This window comes from Dromiciops gliroides, chromosome 1, assembly GCF_019393635.1.
Source record: "Dromiciops gliroides isolate mDroGli1 chromosome 1, mDroGli1.pri, whole genome shotgun sequence".
Lineage (NCBI taxonomy): Eukaryota > Metazoa > Chordata > Mammalia > Microbiotheria > Microbiotheriidae > Dromiciops > Dromiciops gliroides.
The window spans coordinates 449,792,249-449,808,793 of NC_057861.1; positions in this window are offsets into that span (position 1 = coordinate 449,792,249).

The following is a 16,545-nucleotide window of genomic DNA, read 5'->3' on the forward strand; positions in this document are numbered from 1 at the left end:
TAAGGGCATTTATCTCTCATTTACATGAATTTGTAAGCCCAGAGTCATCCATGACTATACCCTCTCCCATCCTCCATAGCTCATCTATATGGCCAAGTCCTGTCCTTTTCACCTCCACAAGTTTTGATTCTCTTATCCTCTACTCATATAACTACCTCTTCATTGCAGCATTCATAAATTCTCAAATCTCTCTGCTCTCTAGTTCTGCTATTTCCTATCCATTTTCCATGTAGCTGCCAAAAAAAGATCTTCCTTAAGCTGATATTTGACTATTTCATTCCTTTACCCAAATGCCTTCAGTGGCTCCCCAATTTTTTTTTTTGGTGGGGGCGATAAGAGCTGTGATTTCCTTGTTATAGGGAACTCTCATTGAATTAACTCCTTCTGTCAATGAAAATGAGCACCTGCTCTGCAATTTAGAGTCTTGGAGAGTTGATTGGAAAGACTTGTGAGAATTGATTCATTTGGACTTCTATTGTATTCCAATAAGTATTAATCAGTTTGATGGGGCAACTAGGTGGCCCTAGAGTCAGGAGGTTGTGAATTCAAATCTGGCCTCAGACACTTGATGCTTCCTAGCTGTATGACCCTGGGCAAGTCACTTAACCCCAATTGCTTCAAACATCCAGGGCCATCTCCAATCATCCTGATGTATATCTTGCCACTGGACCCAGATGGTTCTAGAGGAAAGAGTGAGGCTGGTGACTTTGCATAGCTGTCGCTCACTTAAATCCAATTTACTGCAAGTCATGACATCACCTCCCAATGTCATGGTCCTCTTCAAGAACAAAGTACAAACAACAACAATCAGTTTGATATTTTACATATATAATAAAGGTAAATAGATGATAAATTCTTATAGTAGGACTTTATAGTGGGCCTCAAGATTTAATATAATATTCACCACTTATCTACCAGTCATGAAGCTTTCTTGTTGAACCACAAGAATGAAGACAAAGATATCTCCATCCTGTTTTTCTCAAATTCCATGTCCAAGCCTAGCATGGGTAGGATGTCTTGATGCTTTAGAAACTCCACAATTTATGTTTGTACCTCCAGACCACCCTCTCTTGTCCAACATGAGCAGGTGACCATCTTATGAACACTTAGTCAGTGGGGATGCCCAACCAATGACCCCCGCCTCCTGCTGACATACCATTTTTTTGGCTGGTAAATCATTTTAGCTCTCAAGAGCAAGTTCTATTAACCAATGAGATTCTGTATTTTATCATGCCTCTTTTGCATATTTCAGTATAAAACCCTATAAAAAACTAGGTCCTGGGGACAAGGGGCATCTCAGACCATGAGGAAAATCTGAGGTCCACTTCATTAAAGGGGACCATGGACCCTTTAATAAAGTTCCACTGGCTCAGAGCTTTGCCTCAGTTTCTTTCATTGTAGGTTGGACAATTTGAAACTGTACAGTACTGGGAGATTAACTCACTTGCTAAGGGAGTATCACACAGCCACTGTCAGGGACAGGACTTGAGGCCAGATTTTCTTGACTCTGAGGCCAGCTCTGTAATGACTGTGCCCTAATCACTAATTACTGTAAGATAAAATACTCACATAGTACACTTTTTTTTTGTTTTGTTTTGCGGGGCAATGGGGGTTAAGTGACTTGCCCAGGGTCACACAGCTAGTAAGTGTCCGAGGCCGGATTTGAACTCAGGTACTCCTGAATCCAGGGCCGGTGCTTTATCCACTGCGCCACCTAGCTGCCCCCATAGTGCACTTTTAAGCTCTGCACCATTTGACTCCAACTCACCCTTTCTGTTATGTCATTCTATTTCCCTTCACCCACTCTGCGTCCGAACCAAGTTGGATTTATTAGCTGTTCTCTGAACTCAACACTTTCTCCAAGCTTAATGCTTCTACAGGAAGTTGTCTTCTGCCTGAAATGTACTCCTTCCTCATTTCCCCCTCTCAAAATCTTTCAAATGCCACCTCTTCTATGAAGATTTTCTCGATCACCTGAGGAGTTAATGTTCTTTTCCCTTTACTTATCAATGTCCATGTGTACAGTGAAATATAACCTCAAGAGTAGGAGGTCGCTTAAACAGAAAACACTTTAATCTCTCCTCTACTATGTCTGCTTCCTACAAATCTGCCCATGTCTCTTCTACCCTTTAAAAAAATCATTTAATTCTGACATCCATGCTATCATTCTATATATTTCCTTCTCAAAGATAAACTTCTTGATAAAAAAATCTACACCTAGCACTACTACTTCCTCTCCTCTCACTGTCTTCTATATCCTCTGCAATATCTTCTGTCTTCAGAAATTGCTCTCTCCAAAGTTACCAGAGATCTCTCAATTGCCCAACCTAATGATCTTTTCCCCAATTCTTGTCCTTTTTGATCTCTCTTTAGCATTTTACATGGTTGATTACTTTTCTCTTCCTGAATACTGTCTGCTCTCTGTGTTTTTTTCCAGATGTTGTTCTCCCTAGTTCTCATTTTACTTATCTTCATCCTTTATCTCTTTTACCTTCCCCCAAACCTCCTCTCTTCCCAAATTCTCTCTTACTGTCAAGATCTTCTCCACCCTTCCAATTACCCCAACTCACAACTTTTCTGTCATCTTTGATTCTTCTCTGTCACTCCACATATCCAATATTTGCCAAATCTTGTCTTCTCCATCTTCACATCTCATAGACAGATGATAGATAGAAAGAGATAGGTAGAGATAGATATGTAGATAGATAGATAGACAGTTGGAGGAATATATAATGCATGTATATATTATATATTATATATTCATTTATATATATATATAATCTCTATCTATCTATTCCCTTCTTTCTACTCACATAGATACTACCCTAGTTCAGGCCCTTATCACTTCTCACTTCACTTATTCCAAAAGTCTTTCAACTGGTCTCCCTTTCTCAACTTTCTACCAATTCTCAACCAGCCTTCACTCAGTCAATATGTACTTTTCTAAAGTGTAGTCCTAACCAAGTCATCCTTCCCACCCCTTCAACAAATCCAGTGGCTCCCAGTTTCCTCTGGCATCAAGTATAAATGCCTCTATTGGGCATTTAAAGCTCTGTACAACTTGATTCCTTCCTATCTTTCCAGTCTTCCCTGTACTTTATAAGTCAGTGACACTAAGCTATTGCATTCTTTGAACATGCTACTCCATCTCCTCCTATCTCTGTTTCTTTGCAATGGCTATCTCCTAAGCCCAGGCTGCTCTGTCCCCTTCTTATATTTTCTCTGGCTTCTTTCAAACCTCAGCTCAAATTCCAGGACTTTTCTGGTCCTCATAACTGCTAGTTATTTCCCCTCTGAAATTACATATATTTGTATATATCTTGTATATACTTATTTTTTGCACATCATCTCCCCATTACAATGTGAGATACTGAGGGCAGATTGTTTCTGTTTTTTTAATGGAAATGTTTAGAGTTTAATACAATGCCTATCATGTTAGAAAGTATTTAATAATTGTTTCTTAACTGACTTGTAAGGGCCAGTGAACTATGATTCTGAGCAGCTTTTGATCCAGGGAATACCTTAAGCCTTGGGGTATCTTTTCTAAAGGCTGTGTGAGAGTGTAAGTATATTTGTGGTGCTCCAGATATCACATAACTCCTTGATTTATATAGGTCTGTTGATATAGATAAACACAATAGCTGAAAGGTACCCATATCAAAACTTAAAAGCTTAGAATTTCTACTTTATTTAACTTCTTATTTTTAAAAGTATGATATAAAATAACCCCAGTGAATCAGCCAAAGATTAAACCATACATCATATTTGGTATAGAAAAGTCTGTAGGCCAAGTAACAGTGATTTCAACCACACTAACAAAATTAATCTAAATACATATCATGTATCATTCATCTTCTTCATGAAAACAGTTTAGTTAAGCTTAATTGTAACAATTACAGTTATGTTTGGATATCTTGATTATACTCCTAAACCACATACTGTTGCTAATCCTCATTTGTCTTTTGATGTTAAATACAGTGAGTCAATGAATCTGTGATCACATCAGCACAATTATTTCCTCCAACAATGCTGATAGCAACCTATCCATGTCTGCTCCTCCTGTGTGACTCAACATCCTCCTCTAAATCTACCACAGGAAGGGCAGCTAGGTGGCATAGTGGATAAAGGAGGACCTGAGTTCAAATCTGGCCTCAGACAATTGACACTTACTAGCTGTATGACCCTGGGCAAGTCACTTAACCCCAATTGCCCCACAAAACAAACAAATAAATACACGAGCACATAAATAAATAAATAAGTCTTACCACAGGGGATTCAGTCATGTCGTCTTCTCAATGATATTATATGGTCCACTAAACTAAAGTTAACAAGTCAAAATGGCACAGTTTTTGTAGGCTGGATACCAGTTTTAAATTACATGGGAGTTTATAGCTGGAAGGAATCTTAGAGATAATCCAACCACTTTGATTTTACAAATAAAAAAAAAATGAGACCAACAGAGATTACTTGGTCACCCAGGTGACCTTAAAGCAGAACTAAATTTTTAATTAATTTAAATTCTCTGATTCCAAATCTAGGTCTCCTGCTGTGTCATTGTACTTCTGTTAGTAGGGAGAGAAGCCCAATAAAACTTTTTCCTCATTAGACTTGCATTGAATATATCAATTTCCTTGATCTGGCTTACCTCTTCAACTACTGAAACAGTATATTGATAGTATATTGCTAAGACAGTAGAATTCAGTAACAAATTTCTGTTTAGTCTCCAGTGTAGACCCAAGGCTGCATGTACGGGTGATTGCACAGCATACAATGCCCTGCTGACTCTTCATAGTCTCTTCTTGTGTGTGCTCTTCCTGAGCACAGTCATCAGCACAGCACAGTTCCTCTGTGGCTCTCAAGAACCTTTAAGGATACTGAAAGCTAGAAAAGACTCCCAGAGAATCAGAATCACAGTCTGATGCCAGCTTGCTGGTTCCTTATTGCATTCTTAAGCATGGGGAAAAAAAGACTAGAACTATATTATACAGCTCTGTTTCACTTGACTGGTTTGGAAATGGCTCTTATTGAAAGCCATCATGCCCAACACATCTATACCATCATGCAACAGCCTTAAGACTTTAATAACCTTCTTTGGGTAACTGAACTTAGTAGCTCTCACACTAAGATCAGCTGACACTGTATGATAAGGTCACAAGATCATACCTGATTACCACATTATGTTATAGCCTAACCCCATTGAGGTTTTGTGGTAAAAAAATACGAACGCTTTTTAACAGTTGGTTAGGATAACTGAAAGACGCCAGTTTTTGGTTTTTTTAAGGACCACCCTTTCGGGGAAGAGACCAATGGCATGAGCTACACATGCCAGTCTGCCTGCTTTGCACGTCAGACTGCCTGCTAGCACTCCACTTCCGGGGTGCAAGCTTAAAAGGCAAGGAGAGAACGGAAGTGGGAGTTTTTTCCTGCTCTGCTGGTCTCCTGACTGTGCTGCACAGGCTGATGCTGATGAGAGTTCGAGTGGGCCCGGCTCGTGGTTAGCAGCAGCACGCGCTTGACACGGTCTCTCTCTCCCCAAAGGTGGCCTTCGGCTTTTGGTGAGTTTTATACAGAATATAGACTAAGCTTAGACTTAAGACGATTTGTGTTGTGTTTCTACTTTCCTATCCTTCTAATCAACATCACCTTGTGACTACCATACAATAAAAGCTCTAACTAGAAAACCAGAAGCTTCTTCCATTTACTAGTCTGGGAGATAAATTAAGGGAAAGGTTAAAAAGGGGAGTTTTATGATCTAATATCCAATTTTAAATCTCACAGGTTTGTTGTTGTTGCTGTTCAGTTGTTTCAGTCATGTCTGTATCTCTGTGACCCCATGTTGGGGGTTTTCTTGGCAATGATACTGGCTTGTCATTTCCTTGTTCAGCTCATTTTTTTAAGTGAGGAAACTGAGGCAGGTGAATAGGGTTAAGTGACTTGTCCAGGGTTACATAGCTAAGTAAATGACTGAGGCTACATTTTAACTCAGAAAGAGGAGTCTTCCTGATTCCAGTCCTGGAGCTCTAACCATTACACCACCTATTTGCTCCACTGAGGCTCTAGGACTGCAAAATTACCATGGTTTGATAGGAGTCTATTTAAAAAAGAGAGAGAGAGATCAAATAATTCTTTAGCCATAGAACTTCAGCAACTAGATAGTTATCACTTTTAGTAGTTTGCATGTCTAGTCCCTATATCAATGGTGTTTAATGGTTTATATTGAAGTAGCAAGCAGGTCTTTGTACCTGACTGATCTAGATATAACCCACATGGCTAATGTTAAAATCAATCAGCTAAGATTCAAAGACAGACTTTGTTCATGTGTTTTTAGATTTCAACTGACCATTTGGGTTCAAATTAAGGTGGGTTGACTAATGTCAGTATTATTTTTCATTTGGGTTTTAGTCATAAGAGACAGAAGAAAGTAAAAAAAAGTCACTCTTTTGAATATTTCTGCTTTTCATTCTGGGAAATATTGGCTACAAATTTAAGATTAAATGATGACATCTTATAAGATTACAGCCATTATTTATCTAGAAAAAAATAATAACAGTTCAAAAGCAATGTCTCTTTTGAAGATGACCTTTGACCAGCATGCATAAGCAATTTGAAAGGCATTTCTTTGCAAGAAAATGTCTAACCATGGAAAACCAACAGAGAAGCTTCTGCTGCCTTGTGCCTTCAAATGCTGTTCATCAAGTTCATTTTCCGTCTTATGATAGACTACAATGGTCCCCAAGCTTCACACAGATTTGAGGGATAATGTGCAGACTTGACTGAAGCTGGTATTGCTTAATTCTCATGCAGAAATCCTGCCTCAGTAATTTGAACTATTCCAGAGGATCTGCCAAAGTTTTAAATAGGCCAAAACTTGATTATGCTGGGCAAGTTTATTGTAGTATGTGTCTTTAAAAAGAAACTCACTAGGACCAAGAGGACATGAACAGTTAAAATAAATTTTCAAGTCTTTGTGTGTGTGTGTTTACAAATTACAGTTAAGAGACAGTGAACACAGAGAATGACACTATTTTCAAGCCAACCTGAATTTGGTTGTTGGATGTTATTATAATATAAAACAAATTAAATGGAAAAGTATCTTTCCTCTGGAGACAGGCAATATCATGACAGATGAACATATAAAATGATCTGCTGAAAAATAGAGAAAATAAATATTTACATGGACATTATCACTTCAAGCATCCGAGCCAGTGATCTTTCTCTCCTCTAACTTCCACACTGCCTTGTTTTCACTTCGCTAATGTATTTATCTATTCAACAAACATTTATGAAACACCTACCACCTAGAAGGCACTGTGCTAGTTGTTGGGGATATGGAAACTAAAAATGATGCCTTGTTTGTCAAGAAGTTGACAGTGTAGTAGAGAGAATAAGACATGCATGGAAATAATGATGTTAGAGTATGTGGGGAAAGTGTGACATGATGCATGAAGATATAAACCTGGAATAAGGATGACCTGGATTCAGGTCTTGCCTCTAAAACATATTGACTATGTAACTATGGACAAGTTATTTGATCTCTCAGTGCCTTCACATAACTCTCTAAGACTGTAAATTCCACAGCATTTGCTGATCTGCATCTGTTAAAGGAGTTTCCACACTGGAACTTATAGTAATAAAATTACAGGGTTGAAAACCCTACCTCTCCTTCCACAAAAGGAAAAGTTCCCTAATTTTAAGGTGGAAGGTATCATTTATTGGGGAAATCAAGGAAAGTTTTATGGAAGAAGAATTATCATGAACTGGGCCTTAATAGAAGAAAGGAATTTCAACATAAGGGGAATCTTTTCTTGGTATGGAGGAAAGGGCATGGGGAATGGGGCATGTAAATGCATGGGAGCTGGAAAAGAGCAAGATGAATTAAGAAAAGGTGAGAAATCCACTTTGACTAGAGTATAGATGGCATACAAGAGAGTCACGTGAAACAAGGTTGATAATGTTCACTGGAGTGAGATTGTTAAGGACCTTGAATACTAAACTGTCATTTTCATTTTATTTGACAGATAGTAGGGATACCACTTAAGGTTTTCAACAGGAGTGTGATATGGTCAGGATTATTTATATGCAAGAAGGTAGGAAAAGGCAAGACAAATGTCTAGACTGGGTGAAACATGGAATTTAGGAATGAGAGTATTTAAGGAAATTGACTTTGTATCATATTTATTTGGTATTGTTTTTTGTTTTTTTTATTTGTTTTTTTGCGGGGCAATAAGGGTTAAATGACTTCTCCAGGGTCACACGGCTAGTAAGTGTCAAGTGTCTGAGGCCAGATTTGAACTCAGGTCCTCCCAAATATAGGGCCTGTGCTTTATCCACTGTGCCACCTAGCAGCTCCCTATATCACATTTATTTGTATTCTTTTCTAACATCCCTTACTAGATTGTAAGTTTCTAAAGAATTTCTAAAGGGACTGTCTTACTCATTTTGGGTCTTTCTCAGTACTTACCATAGGGTCTTGCATATAGTTGGTACCCAATGAATATTTGCTGAATAAATGAATGAAAAGCTTTGTTACTCTACTTAAGCATTTTATTTCACTATTGGATACTACATATGGACTATGAAAGGGCAAATGGAAAACATGTGTCAGATTAATCATGTTTGGAGAGGTCATGTGATTGAAATTCCAATCTGAAGTTGTCTTTGGATTTAATGGCAAAGGAGAACCATGCCAGTCATCCTTGCACACAGTCAGTGGAAGCTTCAGGGACAGATAATGGGGGAAGGAAGCCTTGGGAAACTGAGTTGGCAAATTGGACATTGTCTGTCTGCACCATGGTCTAAAATGGGACTGTGGTGTCACCCCAAGTAGTATGTGATCAACCAATTGCAAGGTAGAAATATAAACTGAATATCACCCTTCTCATGACAGACAATTGTGAGGTTTGTTTCTGGCACAAGCTCACCTAGCATTTTCCTCCAATATATCCCCCCCCAATTTTATACTTCTCTTCTTTGTGAAAGCTCCCAACCACTTCCCTTTTGGTCCCTTACAACAATTCCAATTTAACTAATGTTTGTGTACCCACAACTACAGATCATCAGGAGTCCTTCAGAAAATCCATTCCCCCACCCAAATTTTCTTGAGGCTGCATCAAAGGCACCTCAGAGTACAGTCTAGACACTATAGGGAAGTAAATGGTGGGCATGAGCCCCATCTCTCTCTCCTTTTTATTTCACAAAGTGAATCAGACAGGATGGAAGGGCATGGATGGGTTATGAACTGTATTTATATTATTCCTACCCTTCTTCCAGACTTTCTGATTACAGTTGAGAGTGCTAGCATTTTTGCAGTCACACAGGGTCACATCTTTGACTTTTCACCATCCATACACATTCAATCAGTTGCCAAATCTTGTTTCTCTTTCCACGTGTCTTATATCTTTTTCTTTAATCCCTCAGCCATCAACCTGATTCAGACACTTATGATCTCTCACCTGAAACTACTGAAATAGCCTCCTAATGGGTCTTCCTGCCTCAGTCTCTCTGATTCTCCAATCCACTCAGCTTCCAAAGTGATTTTTTCCAAAGTACAAGTCTGACAATGCCACTCTCCTACTCAACAAACTCCAGTGGCTCCCTACTGACTGTAGGTTCAAATACTATATCATCTTTATCTCATCCCTCATAATTTATTTCTACTTTCTATTTTCTATTTCTGTTTTTTCATAATGTAATTTTTATAGTACTACTTTACTACAGTAAATAATTTACTACTACTAATAAAAATACTACTAATAAAATAATTTACTAATTTACTACAATACTAATTTTTAGTACTGTAGTATATCATAAAAGTTGTAAATAAGTAAATATGCACAGGGGTATATGCTCAGAAATTGTGGGGTTTTGTTTGTTTTTTACTGATTGGGGTCGTGATCTGGTTCACACAATGTCAAAATTACTTTTAAAAGGTTAATCAGCTACAAGTTCTTGTTTTTGTAATGCCAAATATTTGGATATTTGAAAACATAACAATGATTGGTTTTCGACACATTCTTTATATTGGGTGGTTGGTGTTATGTCGACAGAGCCATTTAATCCAAATAGGCACAATTACATGAGTTATTACTAGGTCCTTTAGTATTATTAGTTGAGTCTTTTCCTGAAGTAACACACTGAAGAAAGAATTTCTTTTCTGATTTCTCAGGAAAAAATAAAAATTTTATGGCAGAGTTAAATCCATGAATTGCATTCATAGAATTATAACATTACATTATGGGAATTTCACCAGGACTAGCTAAGGGGGCTTTATAGACTCAAAGATATAACAACTGACTACTGCAATTAGTTCTTCAAAACAAAAGCCTGGCTCACAAGCCCTATCTTGCATTGAATTTCAAATGTCCCTTTTTGAGTGAAGCCAGTGTTGAACTTCAGATTAGTTCAGTCTGCATTAGATTTATCCTATGCACATAGTAAGATAGCACTAAGATGTGTACTTATGTTACTTTCTCTTTAGGGACATCTTTCCCCAGCCTAGCTTTAGCTGCAATTTAAAAGGGAGATTTCCAGAGGAACATAGGATAAAATATTTTGCATTAAGAAGAGCATGAGAGCTACTCTACTCAAGTAAAGCCAATGCCCATCTTGTCCAATATCCCATATGTGATAGTGGCACAGAGAGATGTATTACAAAAAGGAATATTTGTCTCTGGAGACATCAGCCTAAACAGGTTAGGGGCATACCCTGAAACACTCTCAGCTTCCCTTAGAAACTGATTATGGATAGGTCAGGAAGTAAGTAAATAAGCATTTGTTAGGCAACTATACAAAGGCAAAACAAAAACACATACATCTATAATCTATAAGCTCACAATTAATGAGGTAGACAACATGCAAACAAAGATTTATAATCAAGTTATAGATAAGATAAATTGAAGAAAATCAGTAAAGGGAATCATCAAGGACACCTGGGAAAGGCTTCTTATGGAAGATGGGATTTTAGCTGGGACTTTAAAGAAGCCTTGAGGGTCAGAAGACAGAGAGAAAATTCAAGACACAGAGGAACAGCCAGTGAAATAAATTAGCTCAGTGGTTATTTCTCAGTTCAGATCAAATGAGATAATATTGGTAAGGCATTTAGCACAGTACCAGGCACATAGTAAGTGATTAGTAAATACTTGTTAGCACAATACCTGGCATGAAGTAGATGATTAATAAATTCTTGTTCCCTTTCCTGCCCTTCCGCTTCTCGGCCCTAAAGTGTCACACAAAGAAATGCTAACTGTGATATGTCCTGGGCGCTATTCTCTTCTCCTTCTTTACTATTTTGCTTGGTTATCTCATGAGCTCACCTAGGTTTATTAATTGCCATCTTTATGCTGATAGTTCTCATATCTACCTATCCTGCCCTTAGCTTTCTGTTGACCTCCAACCTTGCTTCTTCAACTGCCTTTCAGAAGCTTGAGCTCCATGGCCAACAGACATCTTAAACTGAACATGTCTAAAACAGAACTCATTGTCTTTCCCCCTAAACCCTCTGACACTGCCACCACCTGGTTCAGGCCCTCACTACCTCGTACTTGGATTATTTCGATAGACTTCTGGTGGGTCTGGCTGTCTCTCTCCACTCTAATCCATCCTCTATTCAGCTAAAAAAGTGATTTTCCTAAATCACAGTTGCAACTATGTCACCCCACCCCTCTAAGCTCTAATGGCTCCCTCTCTTCTCTAGAGTCATATACAAAGTCCCTTGATTGACATTTATAAGCTCACCTCCTTTATAAGCTCACCATGCTTTTTATACCCTCACCTCCTCCTCTTCCCTTTCTAGTCTTCTTACACCATATTCTCCATGACTTACTCTTCAATCAAGTGATACTGAACTCCTGTCTGTTCCATGAACAAGACACTACATCTCTTGGCTCTGGGCATTTTCTCTGTCTCCTGTGTTTGGAACACTCTCCCTCCTCATGTCTGCTTACTGACTTCCCTTAAATCCCAACTAAAATCCCACCTTCTATAGAAAACTTTTACCAACCCCTCTTAATTCTAATATCTCCCCTCTGTTAATTATTTTCCCATATATATATATACACATATATATATATAAAATATGCGTGTAAATATGCACATATGTAAATATTATATAGATATGGATATGGATGTAAATATGTGTATATATGTATGTATGTGTGTATAGTTTGCTTGTATATATTAAAAGGGTCATTCAATGGAGTAGGATGAGAGGTATCCTTTTTGGTTTTGGTCAGCCACATGGGAACTTTTGTGCCTACGGCCATCCATAAGTGGCTCAGCACTGAGGGGATTGTGGTTTGATTGTGAACAATCACCTTAATGGCCACTGAGCAGGAATCAGGTATTTAAAAGAGTCCTTACCCTGAGAATTTTCTTCCCTTGTGGCTACAGAACATGTCAAGATGATTCTGAGGCTGCTTCCTGTGAAGAGTGGGAGGCAGAGCAGTTTGGCTTATCCTTCACCCTGACTTCCATGTGGCCATGAGCACATGAGAGCTAAAGCAAGCCACCAAGCTTTTGGTACCCCTGTTAATAATTGTCCTTGTGCATCATATACACCCTGGGGTCAACTGCCATGTCATTAGAATTTCCAGCCATGTTGCTCACTACTCTCCCTATTTACATTCTGATTTGTGCAACCCACATACCAGCTTCTTTCCTTTCTTCCCTAATCCTTCACTTTCCACTTTCCCTTTATATGTTGTCTTCTCTTTGAATCTAAACTCCTTGATTGTAGGGATCATCCTAGTAATTCAATGACTGCTCATAGAAAAGTGCTTAATAAATGCTCTATTTTATTCTGTCTATTTTATATGTCTGTCTGTCTATCTATCTATCTATCTATCTATTTAGGTTTAGGTGAACAATCATTTATCCCAAGATGGATATGTTCAATATTGGAAGTGACTGTGAATATGAGACCTAGAGGTTCTAGGTCCTTTTAGACAGAATTGCCTGGTAGCATGAGGATGAGTCCCTGGCAAATATTCTATCACTCTTAGAGAAAGAGCCACCAAGAAGATGATCCCAAGATGTGCATGTTTTGCCAGAACACACTGACTAGGATTTGTTTGGACAGTGCAGACCCAAGGTGATATGCAAAATGCCTAATCAGTCCCACAGACTGCTTTATGTTCTGATGAAATTTAAATATCAGCCTCCCAAGAGAGTATAACAATGGTTATGGGTTATAACTGCAAGCTGTTTTAAGTTGTCTTTTCATGAGTCTTTTCTGTCTACTAACATTTCTTTTGAATGAAGGAAAAGAATAACTTTTTCATATCTGATCAAGTGTATAAAATGAATATCTTTCTAATTCCACCTTGTGAGGAGATCTAGACATGAACCCAAACCTCATCTTTAAATAAGGCTGGGGATTAATGAGCCAAAGAATATAAGAAAAGGAAACCTAGGCTCTTTCTAATCAGAAGACAGCCTCCATTAAGATTGAACCTAGTGAAGACCACATGCATAGGTCCAGAACAAAAGGACTGCTTAATAGAAAGAGAGTAGGTACAGTAGTTACCCAGCCTATTGGGGCCAGCAGTAATCCCTTAATATAATGCATGTATTTTATATGAAAATACATAGTATGTTTATTTAGGTGCATATACCTAGATTTGCATTTGCATTTATATTTATAGGCCCACCACTGCAACATGGCCTTTTATTTTGATCTGGACTATTAGTGTAGGGAACTGATATGATGGCTGAGCCACCATGAATGATATTTGAAAGATCATGAAAAACAGGAGAGATACCATGAGACTAGAGAAGAGGATACATATTCCCATTTAAAACAAAAAGAGACTGCAAACTATAGGCCAGTGAACTTCATTTGAGTTCCTAGGGAAATTCTAAAATGGATCATTAAAGAGATAGTTGCTGAACATCTATAAAAGAAGGTGGTGTTTACAAAGAGCCAGTATGGTTTCATCAAAAATATGCCAGGCTATATTAGACTCATCTTTTCTTCCATCCTTCCTTCCTTCCTGTCCAAAGGTGAAATGGGATGCCTTGAGAGATGATGGGTGCCCCCCCAACTTGGAGGTCTTCAAGCAGATGCTGGACATCACTTGTTTGAATGGGAAGCCCTTTGGTATATAAGTTGGACTAGATAGCCAGTGAGGTACCTTCCAACTATCAAATTCTATGAATTCCTAGGGAGGAAACTCCCTCCATCAGAGCAGACCAGAACTGTTCTGCAACTTCTAGTCTTGATGAATTTCCCAGAGCCCTATGAGGTTAGGTGACCTGCCAGAGTCACATGGCCAGTATGTGTCCAAGGTAGAAAGTAAATGTAGGTCTTCCTGGCTTTTTCTTTATCCACTACAATCACCAAGTTACATGGAACCAAAAGTCTTCACAACATAAAATATCCACTAATGAACTGACCATTCATAAAATCTGTCCCCACTCAACCATTGCTCTTCCCCTCCTAATATTATCATTCATCCTTAACCACCAACATTTTTGTATTTGTTGATCAGGATCATTTCTTTGCTGATTATTGGTAGTTGCATATGAGGAGAAAGATCTGAAAATCAAAGGACAAAGAATGGCCTTTGGGAAAATTGTGAAGCCTTTAAAGATTTTTTTTTCATCATTGACCCTTTTTGTCATTGGTGCTATGAAAGGCAAATACAAAATAAAGAATAATGCATCATGCTATTATATGATTTTACTATAAATGCTAATTCCCATTATAAGTGGATTCCTGGAAATGGATTTTTTTCTAGTATCAGTTATTCTCAGACAAATAGATACTCTGTTGTATATATGTGTGTGTGTGTGTGTGTGTGTGTATCTTAAAATACTGATGCTGATGGACAATGAACTGGTCCCAGAATTGAGTATAAAGACTCATATTCAGAAGTGACTAGGTCATTTGGGGGAATGAGGAAAGTATTTTCTTTTCTCCTTCTAATTCTTTATTTTTAACATTCATTAAAAAAAAACATTTTGAGTTCCAAATTATCACCCCTCGGGGGCGGCTAGATGGCGCTGTGGATAGAGCACCACCGGTCCTGGAGTCAGGAGTACCTGAGTTCGAATCCGGCCTCAGACACTTGACACCTACTGGCTGTGTGACCCTGGGCAAGTCACTTAACCCCCATTGCCCCACAAAAATAAAATTTTAAAAATCAAATTATCTCCCCTCTTTCCCTGTTTCTAACAAGAAGGCAAGCAATATGATATCAGTTACAGATGTGGTCATACAAAACATATTACCATATTGATCGTATTGAAAAACAACAACAACAAAAGGTAAGGAACATAAAGAAAAATGAAAAAAGTATGTTTCAATCTACACCCAGAATTCATCAGTTCTATCTCTGTAGATATATAACATTTTTCAGAATGAATCCTTTGGAATTGTCTTGGATCACTCTCTTGATCAAAGTAGCTAAGTCTTTCCCAGTTGGTCATCATTTCAATATTGCTGTTACTGTATGCAATATTCTCCTGGTTCTACTCACTTCACTTTGCATCAGTTCATATCATTTATAACTGATAATTTCACTCAAGTATTTCAGAAACTACCCTGCTTGTCATTTCTTATTGCACAATAATATTTAATCAGAATCATATACCACACCTTATTCTGTAATTCTTCAACTGATGAGCATCCCCTCCATTTCTAATTCTTTGGATCACAAAAAGAGCTGCTATAAATAATTTTGTACACATGGATCCTTTTCTCTTTTCTTTGATCTCTTTGGGTTACAGTCCTAATAGTGGTATTGTTAGGTTAAAGGGTATAGACAGTTTTATAGCCCTTTGGACATAGTTCCAAATTGTTCTCCAGAATGGTTGGATCAGTTTACAACTCCACCAACAGTGCATTAGTATCCCATTTTTTCCAAATCCCTTCAGCATTTATCATTTTCCCAATTTTATAGGTGTGAGGTGGTACCTCAGGGTTGTTTTCATTTGTAGTTTCTCTAATCAATAATGCTTTAGAGCATTTTTTCATATAACTATTGATAGGTTTGATTTCTTCATCTGAAAATTGTCTGTTTATATCTTATTTTTTTTTAAAAAACTATTTCCACCTAATTATCTGTAAAGCAATTTATAACATTAATATTTTTAAATTAAGTTCCAAAATTTCTCCCTCCTTCAAGCAATCTGACATAGGTTATACATGTGGAATCATGTAAAACATATTTCCATATTAATCATTTAGTGGAAGAAAATTCAAATCAAAAAAGAGAGAAAAAAGAAAGTGAAAAATAGTATGCCTTAGTCTGTATTCAAACTCCATCAGTTCTTTCTCTGAAGACAGACATCATGAGTCCTTTGGGATTGTCTTGGATCACTGCTGTATTGTAGAGAATAGCTAAGTCATTCACAGTTGTTCATCATATCATATTGCTGCTATTGTGTACAATGTTCTGGTTCTGATTACTTCATTCTGCTTCAGTTCATGTAAGATTTTTTGGTTTTTTTTTCTGTAATCATCCTGCTTATCATTTCTTACAGCACAATAATATTCCATTACAATTATATATCATAACTTGTTTAGACATTCCCCAATTAAGGGAC